This window comes from Chlorocebus sabaeus, chromosome 21, assembly GCF_047675955.1.
Source record: "Chlorocebus sabaeus isolate Y175 chromosome 21, mChlSab1.0.hap1, whole genome shotgun sequence".
Classification (NCBI taxonomy): domain Eukaryota; kingdom Metazoa; phylum Chordata; class Mammalia; order Primates; family Cercopithecidae; genus Chlorocebus; species Chlorocebus sabaeus.
The window spans coordinates 64,401,962-64,425,380 of record NC_132924.1 but is presented as its reverse complement, the minus strand read 5'-3'; the positions used below and the strand labels follow the sequence as shown (position 1 = coordinate 64,425,380).

The 23,419-nt window shown below is 36.2% G+C and overlaps 2 pseudogenes; both read right to left on the bottom strand.

The window, feature by feature from the left end:
• Positions 1 to 11,506: 11,506 nt before the first annotated feature.
• LOC103227386 (cysteine-rich protein 2-binding protein pseudogene) lies at positions 11,507 to 12,815 on the bottom strand (annotated as a pseudogene).
• Positions 12,816 to 12,957: 142 nt separating this feature from the next.
• LOC103226597 (protein PET117 homolog, mitochondrial pseudogene) lies at positions 12,958 to 13,264 on the bottom strand (annotated as a pseudogene).
• Positions 13,265 to 23,419: the final 10,155 nt, after the last annotated feature.

The window sequence follows — 23,419 nt, the reverse complement described above, 5'->3', positions numbered from 1 at the left end:
AAAGACTTAGCTATATTTTACCAAATCCTCCTCTCCTGACTACTGGGAAACACAATTTCCATAGCTCCAGTTTCCCAAATACATTTCTATTGTCATTTTGACTATATCAATATTCATATGAACTTTCTTAAGTAATGCAAATTATTTATAATGGAGCCATGTAGCAAACTATAATTATTCTTTCTTGCTTGCTGAATTGGAGTTAATAATTATATTGTTTCTGTTTAGTTTTAAAATATATGTATCGCTAATACAACCTCGCTTATTCTGTGATATTAGTGACTGTGCTGTATCCTTTATTTTTGAAAAATATATTTATCAGTAATTTTATCTCTCATTCCCTGTTAGATTTCTAAATCTCTTTTCAAGATGATATATATTCCCCTCAAGCATTTTACCAACATCATCTGCTGAAGAAGTCTTTATCAAAGCCTTCTGACTTGCTTCTGCCTAGATTGGCTACCCCTCTGTAAGAGGGCACAGTTGAAGTTTAGAGATCTATCAGGCCTGAAAATGACATTAGTTTACCCTCATATTTGATTAATAATTTGGCTGGATATAGAATTCTAGGCTGGACAACATTTTCTTTCATGCTGTTAAAAGCCTTGGTCTTTTATATATAAGTATCCAGAGTTGTTGAGAAGTCTTATGACATATAATTTTTGAGACTTTTTAAGCACCTTTTTCTCCTTCTACAAGCTTGTACTATTTTACCTTTGTTCCTAGTGTTATAAATATGCTTTGGTCTTTTTTTGATCAATTTTTTCTGCTATAATATTTTAAATGGACAAGTCTTCATATTTTTGTGTGCAGAACACTTATTTTTCATAGCATTTTGTTATTGTTCATGGATGCAAGATCTTTTCTTACCCATCTAAAGATACTACTAAGTTAGGTTTTTCGACATTTACGTCCCTGCACAGTCTTTGTTATCTCCATGTTGCTTATTTCTGCAGCTTGTTTTGATCCTTATTTTCCATATTAGAGAATTTCATCAATATCAGATAATGTGTTCTAATAGATGGGATTTGGTAATTGTGGAATTCCTTGTAGAGTGATTCTAGTTGTTATTTGCTTAAGAAATTCCTAACATCTGTGTCTTTGAGTCTTTTCTCTGGAGACTTTTGAATTCTCCAGGTATTATTTTAAACACATTTCTGAAGGATTCTTCTAAATCTAAGAAGTTAGTTCAGTGTAAATATTCAGGATATTAATCTTCCTTTAATTCCTGTGTTTACTATAAAGTGCTATAAACTTTTAAATGAGACTCATTTGCACTAACCCCTATTACTTTTGTCAGAGCTGAGGAAGGACAGTCACTGGCTGCATGGAGTGGGGAAATGGGATCTGGAAGTTCAAATGGTTCTTTAACAGATTTTTCAACCATTCCTCCTATTTTTGGCCATTTTTGCCTCTATAATCAGAGATATTTTAAAATTATATTGTATAAATCAATTTCTTCCTGATTTATTCTACTATCAGCCCTAGGATTCAGTTTTTCAGTATTTTTCCCTTTAGATTTACTTTTTACTATTATTTTTCATTTAAAGATTTTAAACTGTTCTGATACATAATACTTGTGTGCATATATATATATATACACACACACACACACACACATATATGAAGTACATGTGATTTTTTTGTTTGTTTGTTTGAGATGAAATCTCACCCTGTAGCCCAGGCTAGAGTGCAGTGTCACAATCTCAGCTTACTGCAACCTCCGCCTCCTGGGTTCAAGTGATTCTCCTGCCTCAGCCTCCCGAGTAGCTGAAATTATACGTGCACACCAGTGTACTTGGCTAATTTTTTTTGTATTTTGTAGTAAAGACAGGGTTTCACCATGTTGGCCAGGCTGGTCTTGAACTCCTGACCTCAGGTAATCTGCCCACCTCCCAAAGTCCTATGGTTACAGGTGTGAGCCACTGTGCCCGGCCACATGTGATATTTTGATACAAGTAAACAATGTGTGATGATCAAAACAAGGTAATTGACATATCCATCACCTCAAGCATTTATCATTTCTATGTGTTAGGAACATCCCAGTTCCACCCTTTTAGTTATTTTGACATGTAAAATAAATTCTTGTTAACTATAGGTGCCCTATTGTACTGGCAAATATTAGAGTGTATTCCTTCTATCTAACTGCATTTTTGTATCCATTAAACATTACCTCTTTATACCCCCCTCTCCACTACACTTCCCGACCTCTGGTAACCATTCTTCTACTCTCTATGAGTTCAGTTTTCTTTGTAGTCACATGTATGAGTGAGAAAATGTGATATTTGTCTTTCTGTGCCTGGCTTATTTCACTTAATGTCCTTCAGTTCCATCCTCATTGCAAATGATAGGATTTCATTTTTTATATGTAAATAATATTCCATTGTGTATATGTGCTATATTTCTGTATTCATTCATCCATTTATGGACACTTAACCTGATTCCATATTTTGGCTATTGTGAACAGTGCTGCAATAAACATAGGACTGCAGATATCTCTTTGACATACTGATTCCCTTTCTTTTGAATATATACCCAGCAGTGAGATTTCTGGATCATATGGTAATTCTATTTTTAGTTTTTTGAGGAACCTTCATACTGTCCATCACAGTGACTATATTAATTTATATTCCCACAAGGGTTCCCTTTTCTCCACATTCTTGGCAGCATTAATTATTGCCTGCCTTTTGGATAAAAGCCATTTTAATTGAGGTGAGATGATATCTTGTTGTAGTTTTGGTTTGCATTTCCCTGATGATTAGTGATGTTGAGAATTTTTCATATGCCTGTTTGCCATTTGCGTGTCTTCTTTTGAAAAATGTCTATTCAGATCTTTTGCCCATTTTTAAACAGGATTATTTGTTTTTCTTTCCTATTGATTTGTTTGGATTCCTCATATATTATAATTATCAATCCCTTGTCAAATGAATATTTGCAAATATTTTCTACCTTTTAACAGATGGTCTGGTCACTTTTTTGATTTTTTCCTTTGCTGTGCAGAAGCTTTTTAACTTGATGTGGTTCCATTTGTCCATTTTTGCTTTGGTTCCCTGTGCAAGTACTCAAGAAATCTTTGCCAAGGCCAATATCCTGGAGTGTTTCTCCAGTGTTTTCTTGCAATAGTTTGAGGTCTTAGGTTTAAGTCTTTAATCCATTTTGATTCAGCTTTTCTATATGATGAGAGAAAGGGGTCTAGTTTCATTCTTCTGCATATGAATATCTGGTTTTCACAGCACTGTTTATTTAAGACACTGTCTTTTCTCCAGTGTATATTCTTAGTGCCTTTGTTAAAAATGAGCTGACTGTAAATGCATGGATTTATTTCTGGGTTCTCTATTCTGTTCCATTAGTCTATGTATTTTTTTTTCCTATGACAGTGCCATGTTATTTTTATTACTATAGCTCTGTAGTGTAATTTAAAAGTCAGATAATGGAATGCTTCCAGCTTTGTTGTTTTTGCCCCAGATAGCTTTGGCTAATCTGGATCTTTTGTGGTTCCATATTAATTTTAGAATTAATTTTTCTAATTATGTGAAGAATGTCAGTGGTATTTTGATAGAGATTGCATTGAATATGCAAATCTCACATAGCTTTGGTTAGTATATACATTTTAACAATACTGATACTTTCGATCCATGAACATGAATATCATTCCTTTTTTTGAGTCCTTTTCAATTTCATCAGCGTTTTGTGGTTTTCATTATGTAGACCTTTTATGTCTTTGGTTAAGTTTAATCCTAAGCATTTCATTTTAGTGTCACTAATGTAAATAGAATTACTTTCTTTGTTTGTTTTTCAGATTGTTCATTATTGACATATAGAAATGTTATTGATCTTTTGCATGTTGATTTTGTGTCCTGCAACTTTACTGAATTTATAAGTTCTAATATTTTTCTTTGGTGAAATCTTTAGGTTTTACTAAATATAAGACCATGTCATCTGCAAACAGGATAATTTGACTTCTTCCTTTCCAATTTGGATGTCCCTTATTCCTTTCTCTTGTCTAATTGCTCTTGCTAGGACTTCTAGTACTATATTGAACAAAAGTGGCAAAAGCCTTGTCTTATTCCAAATCTTAGAAGAACAGCTTTTAGTTTTCCCCTTTTCAGTATATGATACTATCTGTGAGTTTGTCATGTATGCCTTTTATCATATTGAAGCATGTTCCTTTATAAACTTTTTGAAAGTTTTTGTTATGAAGAATGATGAAATTTACCAAATGCTTTTTCAGCATCTATTGAAATGATCATATGGTTGTCTTTCACGCTGTTGACATGATATATCACGTTTATTGATTTGAATATGTTGAACCATGATTGCATGCCTGAGATGAATCCCACTTGACTGTGATGAATGACCTTTTCAATGTGTTTAGTTTACTACTATTTTGTTGCAGATTTTTGCTTCAATGTTCATCAGAGATACTTGGCCTCAATGTTGATCAGAGATATTGGCCTGTAGTTTTTTCCCTCAGGGCAGCACTGAGTTTCAATGCAGAGTCCCATATTCATTTTGTTCTCTTTGCTCCCAATACACAGATTTTCTCTCCATGCTTTGCTGATTGAGGTTGGGGGAGGGGTGATGAAGGCAATGCAAGACTGTCTTTCCTACCTTCTCCAGTGCCTCTTTCCTTGTTCCTAGGTTAAAATCAGGTACTGTGATTACTCACTTGATTTTTTAGTTCCTATGAAGATGCTTTCTTATGTGGATAGTTGTTTAATTTGGTGTCCCTAGAGGAGATGACAGGGGCAGTGTTCTATTCAGTTGTCTTACTCCCTCTCCCAACCCACCCCCATTTTCTTTCTTTTTTTTTTTTTTTTTTTTTTTTGAGACAGAATCTCGCTCTGTAACCCAGGCTGGAGTCCAATGATGCAATCTCAAATTATTGACACATATTTACAAGTGTTCCAAGAAAATAAAAATATCTATATTTAAATTAAAAAATTTATTAAATTGAAATTCTCATCCTAACTTTAGCATTTGAAATATCATATATAAACATTATTTTGTAAAATATTTACTGAAGAAACTGGAGCTGGATAGACACAGGTGGCCCCTAGCAACCCTCCATTAAGGAATGAACAGAGTAAGTACTGCTACCATATTCTACTACTTCCCCATATCTCTTCATGGTATTCAATGTTGTTCAGATCCACTGGAAAATATTAATGCAGTTGATACAGGTGACTTCTCTCCTACACCCAGCTTTCACAGAGCAAAGAGAAAAAGAATAGAGAGTGGAGCTGGAGGGACAAATTAGAGCTACTCTTCTTTTTTTTTTTTTTTTTTTTTTTTTTTTTGCAATGGAGTGTCGCTCAGTCGCCCAGGCTGGAGTGCAGTGGTGCAATCTGGCTCACTGCAAGCTCCGCCCCCCGGGTTGACGCCATTCTCCTGCCTCAGCCTCCCGAGTAGCTGGGACTACAGGCGCCCGCCACCTCGCCCAGCTAATTTTTTGTATTTTTAGTAGAGATGGGGTTTCACTGTGTTCGCCAGGATGGTCTCTATCTCCTGAACTTGTGATCCGCCCTCCTCGGCCTCCCAAAGTGCTGGGATTACAGGCGTGAGCCACCGTGCCCAGCCCTAGAGCTATTCTTAAGCTACTTTGTGATTATATTGCTCAACTTATTTAAGAAAAGCTAAAGTTAAAGGAATTTAAACTCAACACAATTAGATGGTAAGGAATAGCTAAGGAAAATTATTCAAAACACTTTAAAAAACAAAATAAAGGCAGAATTCACTATATCTTTTACCTCTTTTTGACCTCACAAAAATAATAAACATGATTAACCAATTCACACACATATTATTTATGTGATTTAACTCTTAATGCTTCTGAATAAAATGGCTCCCAATTTTATTTGAACCCAATATTTCAATTTGTATGTGGCAAAGATGACTTGAAATTACTCCCCTATGAATGGCCCTGTATACAGGTATAAAAGTATACCTATATTAAAGTATATAGAATGTATACTTTTTCACATACTTCTGCATTTTAAAATAATTTGGTGGAGGCTTTTCATCTTGAAAACTTATTGAATATTACAATTTATCCTGAAGTTCTATTTTAAAATTAATCAGACAGTGTTCCTGATTTCAAATTCAAATGCAAGCCAAAGCAGGGATCTTTTCAAGTAAGCTGAATTTTAGTGAAATTGTTTCGCAGGGGTTTCATTATTAGTAGAATATTTCCTCCATTGTGTTTCTCCTTTTTCTTCTAATTCTGGAAGAGGTCATATAAATTTTGAACACAATATTGATTATACACAAAGGAATTCAAGAGTGCTTTTATAAGACTGAGTTTAAAAATTGGAGGGAAAAGTTCTACTAGAAGATATTCAACACATTAAAACAGAAACAGAATTTTTTTCTCCCAATATGTTTAGTAACCAAAATTATTTCTGGATCAGCCAGAGTAAATTAAACAACATAATTAGAGATACCATTCTGAGAGGAGATTAAAGGATCAAATGTTACTAAGAGATTATATGAAGAGCCATGTAGACTGATTGAACAGCAATGTATGGACTTTTGATAAAGTTTCTCTACAATGAAGTCAATATAAATACAGTACAAATATCATGTTCATTTTTTATGTATCTATTCATGACATGCTTAAATATTAACCTGCTCCTTTCTAGAGTAACAACTCTTACATTTTTGGAGATGTGGCAGGAAGTTATCTCTCTGAACATCCCTGAGAAATCATAAAATTTGTGACAGAATTGACTATGATGAGGGAAATAGGGCATTTCTCAATAGTGGCAGAGATGGTCTGCAATTTTCACACTTGAGGAGAATAGGGAGCAACTGAAGCTTGTGTAGTAGCGTGGCTCTCGGAAACTAGACATTTTTCCAATGCAAGCAGTCAGATCTTTGTCAGCCTCACAGAACCATGTGGCTGCTTTTCCCTGAATTCAGTTCTAACCCTTCTCCCTGCATTTAACTAATGCATTTAAGCGTGCCAGTACAGGTACACTAGCAAAGTATTGTGTGAGAGTAGTTGTGGTACAACATGGGAATTGTAGGAAGGATAAAATTCTATTTAGTTATTTCAAACTTATGCCTAGAAAAATATGAGATACAGAAAGCTACAGATATTTGCTGTCAGAAATAGGAGATAAGTGGTTAGCTGCTAGAAACTGGGTAACAAAAACCATTATAACTACTAGTCCATCATGAGACCATTCATATAGTAAAGTCCTAACTCCCAAGTACCTCAGAATGTGTCTTATTTAGAAATAGGATCATTGCAAATATAATTTGTTAGGGTGAAGTCATACTAAAGTATGGTGGGCCTCCTGTTCCAATATGTTCACCATGATGAACCATACAAAAGGGGAAATTTCAACACAGACACATACACAAAGAGAAAACCATGTAAATATTGGAATTATGCTGCCATAAGCCAAGGAACTAGAAGAAGCTAAGAGAGAAATTTGGGACAGATCCTTCCCTAATACATCCAGAAGAAGCGTGGCCCTGCCAACATCTTGAGAACTTCTAGCCTCCAGAACTATGAGACAATAAATTTCTGTTATCTAAATAACACAGTTTTTGCTATTTTGTTATGACAGCCCTAGCGAAGTAATACTTTCACCTTGCTGAGGCTGATGTAGGGATGAAGAGAGCTTGGCATGAGCATATGTAACAGTGAACTAGAATAAGTCCACAGAGGATTGGATGCAATATAGCTACATAATTTGCTAAACTCACTTTCCTTGGCACTTAGCTAAGGTGCTTCAACAGCTAAGATCCCAGAATGTACAGATAAACTGATCCAGTGAAAAGGAGAACTCAATATTCATCTTATCCCCTTTCATTAGTTTTCATGAAATCCTAAATGTGAAATCTTGAGAACGGGGGATGGGGCATTAAAAAATCCATCTCTGCATCTCAGCTCTGCCTGTTATCCTGTTTTGTTTATCAAAATTTCATTGGTATTTCAGAAGAATTAAGATAGGAGCATAACAATGCCCCCCCCAACAGAGTTTATCATACAGATTTGGACCCTGAAGCAGCCAGACATCTGATTTTTGAGTGCTCAGCATCTATTCTTTTATTTTGCTAAGGCCACACCAAAGTGTTCCCTGGGAAAGGATCCCTTCCTCATCCTGCTTGGCCTTGGAGGGACAGTCAGTGAAGGACCCACATCTCCTCTTGCCAGGGTTTGTTGTGTCACAGAGGCTAAAACAATCACATGCTTTCCTGTGGGAATTTGGACCTTGTCACAAGAACAGAAACATTTGGAATGAATTTATTGATAATGAAAAGACTGTCCTTTTGTTACTGGTTGTGGGAATTTGGACCTTGTCACAAGAACAGAAACATTTGGAATCAATTTATTGATAATGAAATGACTGTCCTTTTGTTACTGATTTTAACAGCCTCAGAATTGCCTGTTCCTGTCTTTCCAAAGACCTTAACTTCTCTTTTGGTGCTGTGAAATACTCAGTTTCCAGTGGATTAGCTTTTCATAAGTTAGTAAGGGTTGTTTTCTGTTGCTTTCAATGGAAGATTCTCAACTAATTCAGCATACCATCCCATTTAAAGTTTTCTTTCTTTTTTTTTTTTTTTTTTGAGACGGAGTCTTGCTCTGTCGCCCGGGCTGGAGTGCAGTGGCCGGGTCTCAGCTCACTGCAAGCTCCGCCTCCCGGGTTTACGCCATTCTCCTGCCTCAGCCTCCCGAGTAGCGGGGACTACAGGCGCCCGCCACCTCGCCCGGCTAGTTTTTTGTGTTTTTAGTAGAGACGGGGTTTCACTGTGTTAGCCAGGATGGTCTCGATCTCCTGACCTCGTGATCCGCCCGTCTCGGCCTCCCAAAGTGCTGGGATTACAGGCTTGAGCCACCGCGCCCGGCCTAAAGTTTTCTAATATTCTGATACTGGTATTTATGGGGATAATAATTGTAGTAGGGCATTTAAATTGCTTATTCGATAAATACTGTTTTGAAGATTGTTTTCCTCTCAAAATCATCGAGGTAAAGTACTTTAGCAATTAACTCTAGATCAATAGTGGTTAAATTCTGCATTGAAACATAATAATTATGAAAACTACCCAGGGTTTTAACTTTGGGGTATGGAAATACTTTTGAATTTAAATGCCTTCTCAACAATTTACATTGTTCCTCGTCTCTTTGTACATTGTCCTTGAAGAATAAGATTAAAGCTGGAGGGAATGTTTTCCATTCCCTGAAAATGAAAATTGATGGTAGAAAAGGGAAGGACATTCATGGTAGCCTACACAGCACAATACAAATAATACTTAATTAATGTTTTTGAAAATACTTTTTATTGCTCAAGAAAAATATTCACTTGTTTATATATTATTTGTCATAATAAGGGGGAGAAAAACCATCTCAAATTTCAACAAGAAAAATGTAAACTTTAAGGTTATAGAAAAAAACCCAAAACAGTCTATTTTAGTTCATAGTACACATAGCATTGAGTTTAATAATTTTAAATATATAGCACATCTCTTGTTATTTTGGTAATACTTCTAAAATACATACAACTTTAACACAAATATATGATATCTAAGTACTGTAAAGTACCTGAAAATGGCTTAACTAGAAATCAAGTACTTTTCCAAATACTTCCTTTCCAAGTTCCAAGTTCATTTCCAAACATCTCATTTCTAAGTTCATTTCTTTTCTATGCCTGTAAAATTCATCATCCAAGACTGCAAGCCAGAATCACATCTGTCTTGCAGCCTTGGCTTATGAATTTTACAGTGATAGAAGACGTACTGCTGTCAAGAACAAAATCTATATACAAACAAAGTCTATATATATTTTCTAAACAAGGAGATACTTTAAAAAATTTATTTCCATAGGTTATTGGAGAACAAGTGGTGTTTGGTTACATGAGTCAATTCTTTAGAGGTGATTTGTGAGATTTTGGTGCACCATCACCTGAACAGTATACACTGCCCCCAGTTTGTGACCTTTTATCCCTCACCTTCTTCCTACCCTTTCCCTTTGAGTCCCCCAAGTCCATTGTTTCATTCTTGTGCCTTTGCATCCTCATAGCCTAGCTCCCACTTATGAGTGAGAACACACATTGTTTGGTTTTCCATTCCTGAGTTACTTCGCTTAAAATAGTAGACTCCAGGGTCATCCAGGTTGCTGAAGATGTCATTAATTCATTATGAAGAGATAATTTTAAGGGCTCAAGATAAGTAATAATGTACAAACAATTATAAAATTTTAGACATTTTATTATGTAAAACTATAAATTATTTAGGTTTAAAAATAAATGTAAAAATTTTCACTAAGGAAGACCAAAATGAAACAATATTTCAATGTAATTATATTGAAATTTATCATTTCTATTACTTCCATTTTATCTTGTATCTATTCTAAAATTATATATGTGTGTATGTCTAATCACCCAGCAGATTCTTCTTGCTTGCTGCACAGATAAAAAGCCAATTCTCTGAGACAATGGTATTGTAGTAGAGAAAGAGTTTATTAATTGCCGGGCCAGCCAAGCGGAAGGACTAGAGTTATTATTACTTAAATTAGTCTCCCCCAAAATTCAGAGGCTAGGATCTTTCAAGGATAATTTGGTGGGCACTAGGGAATGGGGAATGCTGATTGATTGGGTTGAGGATGAAATTATAGGAGGTCAAAGCTGCTTCTTGCACTGAGTCAGTTCCTAGGTGGGACCACATGATCAGTTGAGCCAGTTTGTTGGTATGAGTTACTTATCTGGATGGTTCCACCTCATCCATCAGAATGCAAAGTCTAAAAACCACCTTGAACACCAATTGTAGATTTTACAGTAATGTTATCTATAGAAAAAATTGGAAAGGGTATGAATCTTGTAACCTCTGGCTATGTAACTCCTGATCATAATTCTAATCCTGTGGCTAATTTGTTAGTTTTACAAATGTGGTTTTGGTCACCAAGCAAAAAGAGGATAGTTTTGGGAAGGGGCTGTTATCACCTTTGCTTGAAGGTTAAACTATAAAATAAATTCCTCCTATAGTTACCTTGGCCTGCACCAAGGAATGAACAAGGGCAACTTGAAGGCTAGAAGCAAGATGGAGCCAGTTAGGTCACATTTTTTTCACTGTCATTGTTTTTCTATGTCAGATTTTTCTCACTGCCATAATTTTTGTAAAGGCTGTTTCAATTATATGCAGGTATATACATCATATGTATATGTATACAATTGTGTTCAATGTAAAATTTAAATACATACATTTTAAAGGTTTTTTTCCCCTTTAAAGTTGATGAAAAATGTCTTACACTGACAGTCAGAAAATCTGGTGATGAATCCTACTACCCTTCTAGTAACTGACTAATAAATGCCATGTTGAAAATGTCCCTTAGTTTCCCTGAGATTCAGTTTTTTATCAATTAAATGTGTTATTGATTAAATTTTGCCTACCTGTATCAGTTAAATAGGGTAAGTGATACTGTACTAACAAATTACCTCCAAGTTTCAGTTGCTTTAAAAGAACATCCTTGCTCTCTTTTTTTTTTTTTTTTTTTAACTGCTCACCTAAGCAATGTGTCAATGTTGTAGACATACTCCATCCCTGGGTCTATGGCTCCATTGCCTTCCATCTCATCATCATCATGGAACAAAGCTTGTGGGGGCATTACATCCGGAATCAGATCTGCTTCTAAAAGAAAACCAGGCATTACCGAATGAGAGGCAGCTGTCTGGTGGGTGAGGGTGGCGGGGCGCAGAGAAATCCAGAGGAGAAGTAGGTGGGCTTGTCAACATGGTATGGTCAGGGGAGCTCAAAGATGAAAAGTCAATCTCTTCTTTCTTAAGAATCACATATGACTTGTGGCCTTGGCTTTGGATTTTACAGGGATAGAAGACATACTTCTGTCAAGAAAGTCAGCCACTTCCTTCTGGGCTCTTCTAATGTCTTTTGCTTCCTGAGCTCAAGACCTTTTCTCTTTTAATTCCATGGCAGATTCCACAGGATTCTAACTTGCCTGTTCTCTAAGTCCCTGAACAGTAATGATGGGATCTAAAGTTGGTTTTGAGGCTGCTTTTACTTCAAACTTGGGGCAGACAACTTTTTTCCTTAGGTTTCAATGTTGAGGGTTTGTTATGAACAAGCTTCCACCATCCTGGTTATCCAAATTCCTGAGCACCTGAACAGAAGTATATGAGACATCTCACACTGAGGCAACCTGCTACTGTGCTCCACCGGTTTGAAGTACTTTTATTTTTCCCGAGTAAAAAAGTCCAATGTTTCCCAATAAAAGTACAGATATCTTTGTTCTACCTGAAATAACCCTGATGTCCACATCCTTCCAGAGACAAATTGTACATTGCCAACATGATGACTTTCCTGCCATGTCAGCCTCAGCCTTTTATACTGTTCCTTGCCATATGCTGAGCAATCAGAAAAAGCAAATCTAAAAAAAATTATCACCCTTAACATAACTGAACTGTCCCCTCAGCTGTCTGTTGGTATCCATTTTTGGAACTTGTCACAGAAGCAGGACAGCTGCTTCTTCATCCACAACACATCTTCGTTGGTGTTAGGGAATCCCTGCTCTAGTCATGACATAAATCTACTGATGTCTGATCCTCTAATTTGACAATCAGGGGAGTCTCTCTCTCCACTTCACTTTCATCCAGCCCTTCTGAGGTAGATATTATTGTGGCTCCATCACTGTGTTGACTGATCGAACTACTCAGGTGGATGTAACTATCTCTTCCTTCCTTCTCACAGGTTTAGCAGCGCTTTTCAGTCACAATCCTAAGCTCTGGACCGTGAACTTAACAGGACTTTTACCAGGATCACACAGACAGAAACTCATCAGGAGACTGTACACCCATACTTCTTTATTCAAACATAAGGAACTTTGAAAGCAGTAATTTACAATATCTGATCCACTGTCCTTTATTTGATCAAGTTTAAAAAGATAGTGACTCAAAAAAGATTAAGATACCACTAAGCTATTCTCCATCAACAGGCACAGACACACACACACACACACAATGTCATCTCTCCCATTGATATTTCACATTCATTTCAAGTTAAGTTTTTTGAAATCCTTTGCCAATAACATCTTCTGTCTTTCTGCTTCAAGTTGCTCAGTTAAAATAATCTGTTCTCCCAAAAGACGAATGTTTACTTTTTTTTAATTTTGTCTCTCAGTGTCTCTGATAACTCCATCATGAAGCCTCTGCTGGTCCTGCCATTGCTCCAGATGCATGCTGGCCACCGTGGCTGCTGTCAGCATCACCACTGAGAGGCCCAGCAGTGCCTTCAAACTCTTCGACATCCCTGTGCCAGCTTCCAAGGCCTCTTTCTCCCACCTCTCAAGGCTGGTTAGTAGCATTTAATTTAGTTCAACAAACATCTATTGACTGTCTATTATAGGTAAGGCATCAAAAGATTTACTAACTAGTGGAGGAGATATACAAACAAAAATGATCTATATTATAAGTCAGAGTAGAATAAGTGGTGGAAATAAGTGCAATAAAAGAAATACCTGAGGAAAGAGAAGGAATAATATTCGGACTTGGGGACCAGATAATGTTTCACAGAACTCTAATATAAGCTGGGCCTAGAACAATGAGTAGGGTTTCAAAAGCAGGAGAAGGGGAGGTATATGCAAGGTGGGGCAGAGGAAAAAATATTTCAGATTAGAGTCAAAATATGAGAAAAATCATAGTGATAAGAAAATATATGGCCTATTTGGGCAATGTCAAGCAGTCTAGCATGACAGAAACATTTTGTCTGAGTGTGTGTTTGTGTGTGTGTGTGTGTGTGTGTGTGTGTGAGTGACTAGACCATGAAGAGCCCTGAATGCCATGCTGAAGTGTTTAGATTTTATCCCTTAAAATAGATGCCCTAAAAGGTTGCCCAGCTAGGGAATGATATGTGCAAACTTTTACTTTAAGAATATATATAGCTCTTGAAACTGAGTGAAGAGTGATTGATAGACTGATAGAGTGACAGTTAGATCTTGTGGAACAAATTCAAGCTAGGAGATCCAGAAATAAGAATGTGAGAAAGAAAACAGGAGGGCAGAGAGAATGGAGAGGGACTGATACAGAATATTGTGGAAGTGAACTCAACTGGACTTGACAACTGCCTACATATGGATAGCAAAGGAGAGGCAGGAGTTTTTTACTTGGGTGATACTCACATTTTCTCAGCATTTACTCCCCTCCCACTAAGGGGTCATGCAATGACTCCACCAAATTCAGGCAATGTCCCTGGTCTCTTCTTTAGTTTTTCCTTCCTAAATTCATTCATATTGTTGGGCATACAGATTTTGCCTCACTGCCCATGCTTTGGGCATTGATGTATATATAGAGTCTATAATCATAGAAGCAGCCTTATGAAAGAACCGTGTCCCAGTGATCTTTTAATACTGATCAGTAGGAGTAGTACTTTCCCTACCACTGGATGCAGACTTGAGCAAGCTCCATAACTCTTCCATTCATGCTCAAGTAAGAGAAAGAGTTATAACCACTTTAAATGACTTGTCTCAATTAGGTAAGAATGTGTAGTCAAATACAAAACTTAGAACATCATTTAAAGTATAAAACCATTCTCCCACCCCCCCCTTCCCAAGCTGGGGTCTGCTCTGCAATGGGTGCTAGAAGCTCAACTCCTAGCATTTCTTCTCTTCCTTCAATTTGTTAGACTAATGGGAAGAGAGGAGAGAGAAGGCAGATGGAAAAGTTATCTTTGTTCTCATTTTAACATGACTTTACTCCCTTGGAGCCTGACTGATGATAAAAGCTAATTCTTTAGTGGGCACTTTGGTGGAGTCATTGGAAACCCTTGTGTATCATCTCATCTGTAGTTCCCTTGAGTTCCCTTGATACAGATAAAATTTTCCCTATTTCCTCTGGTCACTTACTTCCTCTGTAGCTCTGAGCAATTATTTGGTTCACCTGAACTCTTGTCTGCTGAGGCCTCAGCACAGGCAGTCCGTATAGGGGAGGCTCTAATACAACTCACATGCTGGCTGACCCTCATCTGGTCCATGGGAAGCATAAACACATTCTTGACTCAGACAATAAATCCACAGATTAGTAGATAATATATCAGCGGCAACATGCTCCTAAAGCTGCTGGCCAGACCATCCCAATCCCTAGATTTTCTGTGTATGAGTCAAGCAATAGGCTGCTATGTCTCCATAATACATAAGACTCATCAAACTCTAGGCAATCCCTATAAACTCCCTCTCACCAGTTTGCGATGAGGCACAAACAGCTGTCAACTATCTTTTGTTCTTCAAGAGGTAGGGCTTGAGGATGGAAGCAGTAATCCACAAAGACATTTTTTTTCCATGCAAAGATAGTTTCTACTTTTGCTCTCATGACGATTTTTAAACTTCAAAAAGGCTGAGACATTTGAGAGAATCATGGGATCAGTCATTAACCAAATTCATTAAAATTTTTATATGGTTTAACACCCTGTTTCCAATGCAGAATTTTTAATATTTTGATATTTCTGTTGAAACTTCCAAATTTAACATTGGTTTCAATCATTGCCCATTTGATTCCCAAGCCCACCTTCTTCTTGGAGGTTGTTCTACTGTATTCAGGTTTCTGTTGATCCAAAACCTCCAGCCACTTTACTTTCAAATCCAGCTTATATGGGATCCTGGTGTCAACATCCATGCCAGAGATGCGAATCATTTTCCTGGCTGGAGGGGAGATGAGGAAGTGATGGGAATAGAGAAATGTGTTCAGCACTGTTAACATTGTGAGTCAGATAATTCTTCGTTGTGGGAGTCTGTCCTGTACATTGTAGGTTATTCGCAGCATCAGTGGCCTCCATCCATTGGATGCCAGTAGAAACCCCATTTCCTGGTTGTGAAAACAAAACAAAACAAAAAAGTGTCTAGAAATTGCCAAATGTCCCCTGGGGGCAAAATCACACACAGTTGAGAACCAGTGAATAGAGTAAGAGAAACAGTTTAAGTTTTGCTGTTTGTGGTGAAAGTAATGATTTTGGTTGTGTATGTTAGGAGAGGAGCTAGCAATATACTTATCTGGGGTGATTCAACAGTTGTGGTCTTGCATGGATAAGCTAAGTCAAAGCTTGACTGGTGGTTTGGGAGTCATTTGTACGTAGCTGATATATGTACACCAGCGTGGGAAAAGTAGTGAAAAGGACTGAGGAGAAATGAGTGGAAGACCTTTGTTCAAAGAGTGGACAGGTTGTAATTAGAGATTACAGTTGACTTAGTAGGGTGTGGTGGGTCAATTATAAAGCAAGAGAATGTTTCAGAAAGGAGTAGTAAGGAAAGAATGTTAACAGCTGTTGAGAGGTGAAGGAATACTTCTTTCTGTTTGACTCATTCAGGCCAGACTCCAAGTTGGGCACTTAGATGGGCCGGCCAGTCTTTATTTTTTATTGGAATTGCAGAAGGCCCAGTATTGAGTCTGATTTGCCAAGTGTCTAAATAATTTTAAGAAAACTCATCATCTTACACAGTAACAACATGAAAATTCTCATATACCAAGAAGTTCTTTCTTTAACAATAAAGCTCCTAGACTTTCATGATGACATTTTTTCAGAACAGATTCTGTGAAGTCTGTTGTGTAATAGCACCATCTGATATATCATTTCCTAGGGTGGAATTGTTGACTGAGACTAATTTGTCTGTTCACAAGTAAGAATCAGAAGACACTGCAATATCTTAGACTTTGTCAAGTAACAGAAAACCTGAAGTGGAACAACATACCAAGGATGATAATGGTTAATAAGCTAAGCACAAAGACTAGAAGGAGCTAGAGAAAACAGGTTATGGATATTTTACATCAGTAGTTCTCAAACATTTCGTTCTCAGGACCCCTTTATACTCCTTTTTTTCTTTTCTTTTGAGACGGAGTCTCGCTCTGTCACCCAGGCTGGAGTGCAGTGGTGCAATCTTGGCTCACTGCAAGCTCCGCCTCCCGGGTTCACACCATTCTCCTGCCTCAGCCTCCCGAGTAGCTGGGACTACAGGCGCCCGCCACCACGCCCAGCTAATTTTTTTGTATTTTTAGTAGAGATGGGATTTCACTGTATTAGCCAGGATGGTCTCAATTTTCTGACCTTGTGATCCGCCCGCCTCGGCCTCCCAAAGTGCTGGGATTACAGGCGTGAGTCACGGCGCCCGGCCAACCCCTTTATACTCTTAAAAGAGCTTGTGTTTATGTATATGATATGTATCTTTATTATGGTAATTGAAGCTGGGAAAATTGAATATACATGTATATGTTTATTAATCTAAAAACAGCAATAAGCCCATACCTGTTAACATAAATAATATGTTTTTATTAAAAATAACTATGGTGATAATAAAACAATTAGTGAGTATGAGGGCTTTTTAAAAACATTTTTGAAATTTTCTTTAATATCTGGCTGATAAAAGACAACTGAATTCTCACATTACCTTCTGCACTCTGTTATGATCTCATACATTATGTAGTCTCTATGAAACTTAATGTACATTTAAGGAAGGGTGAGTAAAAAATACAAATGATGTTTTACTATTATTTTGAAAGTAGTTTTAACTTCCTAGACCCCTAGACAGGGTCCTGAGAATCCCAAGACCACACTTTGAGAACCGTGGTTTTAGAAGATGGCTGTAAGGTTTTAGGAGGACTAAAGTTAGTTTTAGCAAAGGCATCAGATTTTTGAAACAGGGTTTTAAGAAACAAAACTGATAGGAAAATATTTCCCCATATGCTTGATCTTTAAATAAGCTTGGGTCATGGCAGGAGGCAGCTAAAACTCTTATTTACTGCTAATTTTTAGTAGTTTTTAGTTGACTTCTAAAATTGGTTATAATTATTATCTATCCACTAATGTAGAGTGAGTAAGTTCTTTTATTTCTGTTTCAATAAAGTTCAGTCCTCGATACAACAAAAGGAGCTTTTCTAGAATGAATATTTGGAATGCAGAATTTACATTAGGTAATACTAGGTAATAAATATAAATGAAATTAAAAGAGTTATTAACGTTTCCATTTGCAGTATTAATTTTGGCCAGGTAGATAATACTCAGAACATAAAATCTTTGGTAAGGAGAAAGCCAATGTTCAATAGTTTCTGAAGTATATGATAAAATGGATAGCATGGACCTAGTATTTTCTAGGAGGTCATGGCAACTCAGTCAAGCTCATGTATGATAGAAATATCTAAGTAAATTTAAAGGATTATAAGGCTATCTATCTATCCATCAATCATCTATCTATCTATGTATCGTGTATTATAAAACTACTTCACTCTATACCTTATTCAACTCTTAGGAGGAAATAATATATTTATTAACAGTATGGGCTGTGAAGCAAGATTGCTTAGACCAAATTTTAAGTTTACATAATCTCTGTGCCTTTTGGTTCAGTTTCTTCATCTGTAAGGCTGGGGTTGTAATTTTGCAGTATTATTTTAATAGTGTAATCAATTTAATGTGGTTCTTATAGTGTTCAAAATATGCAATTAGAGATAAAATTCATAGCACACTTCCTGGAACAGAATAAATGTACTTTACCCATTGCTTTTTAAAGCTGTGTTAAGAATTATGAATTTTATAGATATTAGGTGATGGATTTAGGGTTTAAGAATATATTTAGGGATGTAAAACACTTTTTTAAAGATAGATCTCTAAAAAGAAGAATTTGTACCTTGCATTAAGAAAGTTTCTCCAAAACTCTGGGTTTATAAACAAGTTACTTGATGATAGAGGCATAATGGAACTCGTGAAATAGACTACTATAAAAAGAGCAGTCCAGACGATAGTCTTGGCTTTGAAAATTGTTTTATTTTTAATTAATTTTATAAGAGCTTAGAATTTCTCATTCAAGTCAAGTTGAAGGTGTTTAATGAGTCGAGTACCTGAGCAACATGTAGGATTGCTTCTGGCTATATGTGATGGCCAGCTACCATAATCCCTGGCCTCTTCCCTCCCAGCAACACTGTGAGCTCTGGGATAGCAAGATTTATAATATATAATGAGCTTAGCCCCTTGCACAGGGGTTAACCAAAGCAGGATATTTTTACTTTGATGTTTTAACTGCAAGGGTATTTGACTATGTTGGGTTCTATTGAGATGATGTTTAGTCAACATCAAAGAAAATTAGAACTAACATAAAGTAATTGAAAGTGTACAGAAGCATTGGTTTATAAATTCTAGATATATAGTAGGCTTTCAATAAATAGTTATTGCTCTATATGTAATACTTCGTAACAAGTCAAACATACAGAAGGGATTATTCAGCAATTGTTGAAGCACATTTTAAAGAATAGGCCATTTTTAATGATTCCTTTAAATCAACAATGATGATCAGATTATTCTGGAAAAATTTATTACCTCTCTAGAATAGGATGGTTATTCCTGAGGCAAAGAGGTAAAGTTGCATGTAAAAAAACTATTGCTTCACAAGCCTTCACTAGATCCACTGTGCTGGTGGCAGTATTTTTCCTCTTTATACTGCTGTTTCCATTATTGCCTTAAATTTTTATTTATAGATAACGTATTTAACATCTCTCTTATGAATAAAAGAACTGTTGCTAATTTCCTTTCAATTTTGTCTTTTAAAGAAAATTACTACATATTTATAAATAAAATGGATTATTTTAGTGTTCAAATCACAGGATATATTTCCTGCTTAGTTCATAGTTGGTGTTCTCTTGGCACACTGTTATTATTGTCCATTATTGCAGGTAAACAATGTTATGTGCAATTCCAGTTTGCAAATGTAAATACTTTCTCATTCTCTTGGCCCCACAAATATAAATACATTTAATGTCTACACTGTAGTATTAAGATTCAAGATGGAAATTCAGAGGTATAGACATTGATATAAATGATTTAACTAGAGTAAAAGGTGTGATGAGTTAGTATATAATTTTAGAGAAATTATACTTGGTAAACATTAATTAATCACCAAGAAAATTATAAGGAGATATTTCTGTGGCTTCAATTTACTTTTTTCCAGAGTTCAAAATTATGACATAAACTGAACACAAATACTCCATTTACTGGGAACTTACAGCTATTTTTCTGATAAAAAAAGTAGCTAACAAATTAGGACTAAGCTAGGACATATGTAGAACATTAGAGTTATAGCTAGAACATCGCAAATTACTTTATAATGATATGACATTTTAGTGAAACAGCCAGGGTAACACACAACTTAGTAAATCTACATGGTTCTGCTTGGTAGACGGGAGAAGCGCATAATTAATGGACCAGCATGAAGGAGCATTTCCTTCACTTCTATAAAATTGCTCTCAAGAAAAGGCAGGATGCATTTAGAGGAGCTCATTGGTCTGCAAATTCTCCTAGAATTCGCTGGCTTCATATTTTCTTCTAAACTTGATAAAATAACCTAAAACATTGATTGGTAAAAGAGGTACTGTTCTCTTCTGGTTTTCATGTAGGCAGATCTGGTGGAAAAAAAAAAAAAAAGAAGATTGTAATATTGAATAATATGTCAAGCTGAAAAAAGATAGTTGGATCCATTTTCTTTTATTGACAATGGTATATAAATCAGTTATTTCACATAGGGTAGAATAAATAATAACAATATTAAATGCTAAATCAGAGCTACCTTGTGGGAGAAACTGTGATACTTAAATTGGAATTGTGGCTCTATATTTACTAGCAGTATACCTTTGAATCAGTTACTTAAACTATCTAAGTGTTTCAGTTTTTAATTCCATAAAGTTGGGATAAAATTATTGTGTATATTAGATGATATCACACATATACAACATCTAGAATAATATCTAACTCATAGTAGATGCTCAGTAAGTGGTGGATTTTATGAGAAAGATGAATAGACAGAGTATTCCATAAAAATCTTTCCTGGGGTTATAGCAACAGCTCAGTCTCAATCTCTTCTTTCAAATAGCTTATAGTTCATTAAGTGTAGATAGGTATGAAAATAAAAATAAAATACATGAAACTGCAAAACTGGAATGGTGAATTTTACCTGATGATTTAGGGTAAAAGAAAGTTTTCATCTAAATGGTAATGCTTGTGAGAATGATACAATGGACTTTGGGGACTCGGGGGAAAGGCTGGGAGGGGGTGAGGGATGAAAGGCTACACCGTGGGTACGGTGTATGCTGCTCACGAGATGAGTGCACCAAAATCTCAGAAGTCACTACTAAAGAACTTATTTATGTAACCAAACACCACTTGTTCCCAAAAACCTATTGCAATAAAAGGAATTAAAAAATAAAAATCCTTGAAGGCAGGAACATGTAAAAAATGGTAATATTTAAACTGAGTGTTGAAAGATAAGATGCTTATTAAACATACTCTAGAGACAGGAAGGAGAGGATATGATGGTGGAAATCCAGGTAGAAGGAGCAAGTTCTGTCTGAAACTATACATAGTTTAAAATTGCTGCATCGAGGATATGAAAGGGTGGCTTGGTGAAAGGTAAGAATGACAAGTTAGGCAGGGGCCAAATCACGTAGAGTCCTACAGTTTAGTACGAACTTCATCCTGTGGGCACAAGAAAGTCATTGGAGGACTTCAGCTTCAGGAGTGCCATGACTATATTTTATTGGAAAAACAATTATACTAGTTGCAGTATGAAATATATATTAAAGAGGGACGAGAATAAAGGCTGGACTACTGGTTAGAAGTCTAATGTAGCCGTCCAGCTGAGCTGTAATGACTGCCTAAACTAACCTTTTAGAGTATAATGTGTAAGAGAAGAAGCAGATTGTAACATTTGCAGATTTTATTCATCATTTGAAGTATAGTACTGAAGGAAATGTAGTACTAAAGATAGTAAAGGAGGACTTTAAGATAACTTTTTAAAATCCCTGTAATTAAACAAGAGAAATGGGAGTTTCAAGAGAGAAATAAGAAACAGTTTCATCAAATGTTAAGAAGGTGCCAGGTAGAAGGTGAACTGAAAAAAATTAGTTATGATTTGTAACTAGGTTACACACAGACATACCTACATATATATGTTGTATATGGGTAAAGTTCTAGCAGAATTAGTGGCAATTATAATAACTGTGAGAAATGAAAGTATGAAAAAATCTTATTTCCTACAGTTCTACTGAATTTCAATTTTTACTTTAAAAACAGACAAAACAGAAATTGTTTAAAAAGAGAAAATAAATTTTTATTATTTTTTTGTTTCTGTGTGTTTTAAGCACTGGAATTATGAGTGATTGATTATCTCATGGTGAAACTAGTGTGATCCAAATTTTGGTCAATTTAAATCCCAAATTGACTTAAACATATATAAATTTACATGTTGCATTCTCATTGCATGACATTTTGTCAGAGATTTTAAAAGAAGGTCATATCAAAATTTAAATTTTAGTTTGAACTTATTTAATGAGAATTAAAAATAGTATAACTAAACCATTGAGGAATAAAGGATATTTATGTTTACAATTTTATATTAATACAATAAAATTACACATTTAATGCAAAGGATGCAAGGATATTGCCCAAGATGTTTCTGTGCCGTGGTGTACCATGGGGGCCCATGACAATGAGTGGGAGATGGAGATGTGGGAACGAGAATGTCGATGTTTGAGAGACTTGATGTGAAGGCTGAGAGAGAAGGTGGCAGGTAGCTGGTGGATGACACCAGGTTGGAGGGGACGGGAGATTGTGTATTTGTTTTTAACCCAGGATAGAGCTGAGTGTATTCACAGGCTGTGGAGAAGGAGCAGGGAAAGAGAGATTTGAAAATCCAGAAGAGAGAGGATAATGATAGATGAATAAAGTTCTTACTCCCTTTGAAGCAGGAGACGGTAGTTGGAATAAAGGTCACAGGAGGAGAGACTGGCTTGAAATGAGACAAAGGGCTATTTCATCTTCTGAGACTTGAGAGAAGGAGGGAAACAAGATCCTGATGTTTGTCACTCAGAGGGCAGAAGTTGAAGACTGTTCTTCCTGACAGCTTCAATTTCTCTGTGAAACAGAAACAAGGTCATTGGCAGAAAGGAAAGCTGGAGAGAGGGAGGGGCTGGAGTAGCCCTTGAGAAGGGTGAAGAACTCTGTGTGGCTTTTGAGGACATGCAGAAGGATCTAGCCATCAAGCGATAAAAGGTTTTGCGTCAGTCCCACCTGCACAATTGTGTGGTTTTCTCTGGCAATAGTCAGGAGTCTGGGTGCAGAAATTCTTTTGAAAGGAAAGCCTGGTTTGCTAGAAATGGAGGCTCCTTCAGTCTTCTGTTGTAAATAGAAAAATAGAACATCCAGATCTGTATTCTCTCTTCTTATATACCTTTTAACTGTTTTAGGTACATTTTAACTATTGAACATGAAGCATTTGAATCAGCTCATTTAAAAAGAATCATTTAATCGAGATGGTAGCTGAAGGAGATGTAATTATGCCTTAGGTGACTGATGTTATCTTTCTGACCTATCTGTTTCTGAACATGTCTGGTGCTTAAAATAAGTGTCCCCTGTCTCCCTCATTATCTTATAAATGACATAA